General features: G+C 39.4%; 1 long non-coding RNA gene across 1 annotated transcript in view; it reads right to left on the bottom strand.

The window, feature by feature from the left end:
* Positions 1–247: 247 nt before the first annotated feature.
* Positions 248–3964, bottom strand: part of LOC104957199 (uncharacterized) — an 8948-nt gene continuing 5231 nt past the window's right edge. The window contains exons 2-3 of the long non-coding RNA XR_799644.1: positions 1115–1116; positions 248–355 (exon numbers count right to left, since the gene is read on the bottom strand). This is a non-coding gene — a long non-coding RNA (uncharacterized lncRNA). The remainder of the gene's footprint in view (positions 356–1114; positions 1117–3964) is intronic.

The following is a 3964-nucleotide window of genomic DNA, read 5'->3' as shown; positions in this document are numbered from 1 at the left end:
CTGAGAGGAAACAGCTGCTATCACTCTCTGCTAAAAAATGTGTGTGAAACCCAACACTGCTACACAAACATGTACAGTAAGTAACACACACACCTACTGTATGTACCAACAACATGAATTAAGAAACTGTAACCTGTGTGTGTGTGTGTGTGTGTGTGTGTGTGTGTGTGTGTGTGTGTGTGTGTGTGTGTGTGTGTGTGTGTGTGTGTGTGTGTGTGTGTGTGTGTGTGTATAAAATATAGGATTACTCACCAACAACCATGAGAGTGAACTCGAAGCCTCTCTTCACTGATTTTCTGTAGACTTGGTTGGGGAGATTTGCGAAGCCAACATAACCCTCCAGGTTCTTCTGTAGCTGAGGAGCAAAAATAAAACAGATACAATGAGAATAAACTAGAAACATGAGACCAGATTGTGGTTTAACTTGCTAGCTCAAATCTCAGCAACTGTGGTGTCAAAAGACTAAAAACAAAACACTGATTTCTCATCGATCATTGTTAAATAAATGCAGTGTTTCCCATGCATTGATTTATTTGCCACAAATGGATCTCATAAATAAATAAATAAATAATAATAATATATATATATTTCTTTGGTGGTCTAATGGATAGTGAGGTGGGCTGATGATCGGAAGGTTGTGAGTTCAAACCCCGCCTGGAACACCACCACTAGTGTGCCCTTGAGCAAGGCACTTAGCCCTTAGTTACTCCAGGGAGAATAAACCCCACAGATCCTCAACTCTGGTGTGTTTCACTCATTAACAACGCAACACAGAGCAACAAGAACATTGTCTACAGTAGCCATGAACTCGCATGGAGGGGGGGTGGATGCATGGGCCACCCGAATAGGTTAAGGGGCCTTTGGCGCTTCTTGCCGGGGGGGGGCATAATAAAATTCTGTGGGAAACACTGAAATGTCTCCATTAGTGTTACCAGTTCGTCATGCGAGTGCGAAAGTATTTGGTATGTTACACAATCTGTATTTAACCCCCTTTTCTAAGTTAAAGGTGCATTTGAGCTGTAGGTGTGAAACTTGATGAAAAGGCTTTTGCTGACCTGTGATTTTCACATAACTACAGCTTTTATCTATGGTAATTAATAAGTGAAAAACTTACCGCTGTGTTGGAGAGCGGTCCAGATTTCATGATGACGGAAAAGTGACATGAGTAGACATGGTTTGGAGGAGGCAGGTCGATGAGACGTGAAGAGAAAAGAAAAAGAGAAATACATTAGTTAAAAAGACAAAGCAATTATCTTTTAGAGGGAATATCAATCCAGCTCTTTGAGGTGCAGTAAGGACAATAGGAAAGGCTGAGATATTACTATACAACAGTTTTTTGTAAATGTTTCAGCGACGAGAGAGGATCAGTCATTCAATGATTCGTTGAGTCATTGTTTTCTGCAGTTGACGGAGGAAACGCTGCTGCCACACACACACACACACACACACGACCAACTTTGTGAACGTCATGAGAGATTGATACACATCTATACACTTAAACATGAAAGCCGGTTATTTCTGTAATAACCCAATGAAGAGAAGATTAATTTGTGCTGATAAAAACACATACACACACAGTCAGTAGCACCAAAAATAATGGATTTGATTGAATGGGTCACATGCCAAAACATTTATAGCTTGTGTTTAAATCAAACTGGGCACAAGTGGCTGCGTCGACACAAAGACACAGAAGTTAGAATTTCACTGGCTTCTTGAGAAAAGGGAATAGCATGGTTTAATGGGATTTTGGATAATTGCAGGGAAATCTGTTCTGTGGCCATTTCCTAAGTGTACATTGAACCAATTCAATGTATTTAATAAGTGTTGTGGTAACATCAAATATCTCAGACAACATCCAGCCACTTCTTAACAACTGCTTTATTTAAGAGGCAGTTGGGATATGTTATAAGAAAAGGGTTCAATATGTAGAAAATTGCCAGGATCATTTACATTTTTCATAACCACATCTGCACTTCAGCAGCTACCCAAGTCTCTGATGGAAGCCCTGAAATATACCGTTTGTGCAAAAATAAGAGTCTGATTTAACAGCTTTAGTGAATGATATTGAAAATAATTATTAGCATCCAATTACTGAAACATATTCTCCACTGAGTCAGACCTCTGCTCAGCACCAACAGGCTGTGATTCCTCCTGTGTTTACAGCAGCCGTCAGCAGCTAATGTGAGCGTTTGAGAAGATGCATCCGCCACTTGTTTCACTGCAACTACACACACACACACACACACATTCTCTCTCACTCTCACTCACTTCCTGTGTCAGAGACAACTGACGAACAGCAGAGCTCTCAGCCTGAAACTCTGTGCAAACTGCTGCAAACATAAGCTGTGTCTGACGTTAAGAGATAAGCAAATTACACAAAGACTCTACACTAATAGTGACAAGACATTAAAGTCTTAACTGCGAGCTTATTGCATTGAGAAATTATGTCTAGGCAACAGTTTACATGCACACACATGCCTGGAAAACACTCAGCTTCACTTGAACCAAGGCTCTTAACTAACTGTAAATATTTGGTGTACTGCACATTACTACCAATAAAACCTCTTTAGAAATGCATCACACTTGTACTGAACGGACGTCAGTTCGTTTATTTCTCATAAAATGTTTGGTGCTTAATTTATGGAAGCCTAAAATTGGCCGCATTCGTGGAATTGCAAGATCAAACTTGGCTTCAGCGCTGGGAAAGAAAGCAAGAAATGTGACGTAATATTTGAAATATGTCAAATATCTTAGGACTCGTTTTAGGTCAAGATGGTGCAATCATTAAGAGACGCAACTCAACAGATCCTACAGAACATTCATCACACAATTATGATCTCTTAGTTTGTAAAAGTGGTGCATCTTTCCAATTTGGATGTCTTAGGTTATCTGTGGCGAAAGTGCAGAGAGAGAAAGACAACAAATATAGTAAAAAAAAAAATGCAAAGGTTTCGAGCCCTGACATGTTACACAAAAACAAACTGTGCAGTTGTATTCTGATGCATTGTGGGTAAGGTTCTATTATCTACATGAGGTGTCACAAACACTGAGCTAGGTTGCAATTTCTCAGCCACACTGTAACCACACAAGCACTCAAATTACAGAAAATAGCAATCTGCATTTAGTTCTGTTTGAACGTCAGCTTCAGTCACAGTCGTCTTCCTGTTAATACTAAGTTTATTTAACGTCTTTACGGAAATAATCATTAAGAAAAGTCAAATTAAAAAGTATGTCAACTCTTGTCGTAGGTAGGTAGGTAGGTACTAGGTAGGTAGGTAGGTAGGTAGGTAGGTACTTTGTTAATCCCAAATTGGGAGAAAAAAATTGCTATCGGCGAGTGTGCTCAACATTAAAATACAATACTTAAAAGTGGAAAAGCGTTAACAATTAAAAATGTAATTTAAAAGAAAAATAGTATATCAAATATAAACAATAAACAAAATTCTGGATAATTAAAATATTCTTTAAAAAAGGTCAAAAATACTGCAGTTGTAGCAGGAATATAGGCTTATAATATACTGTATATAAATATGATAGTATCACAATCTCCAAAAGAGGAGCCTTGTCTTAAGATCTACATGTACCTTAAACGTTTTCTTTTTTTCCGAGCCGCGTTCACACCGCAGTACTATTCCCACTTTAGTTCCGATATAGTTCCGAAATGTCGCGTTCACACCAAAAAGAGCCGGAACTAAAATTAGTTCATGAGAACCTTTTCAGTCCTAGAGAGCAGGGACTTTCGTGGGAGAAAAAGGTTCCTATTTCTGATTGGCTGGGAGGATTGCAAATCACGCACCGTAAAACTCCAAAAAAGTTTTGTGAAGCCTTAGCATTAGCCCACCGCAGAAACGCAGAGAGACTAACTTATGGCAACACAAAAGAAAACATGGTGGAGATGAGGAGGTGTCGGCGTTCTGGCGATTTACTCGGAAGGCTTCAGTAGAAGCTGCTGGGAGTCCCAGCA

The sequence above is a fragment of the Notothenia coriiceps genome, unplaced genomic scaffold (genome assembly GCF_000735185.1).
Source record: "Notothenia coriiceps isolate Sejong01 unplaced genomic scaffold, NC01 NC01_scaffold00026502, whole genome shotgun sequence".
Lineage (NCBI taxonomy): Eukaryota > Metazoa > Chordata > Actinopteri > Perciformes > Nototheniidae > Notothenia > Notothenia coriiceps.
This window is presented reverse-complemented; position numbering and strand designations above follow the sequence as displayed.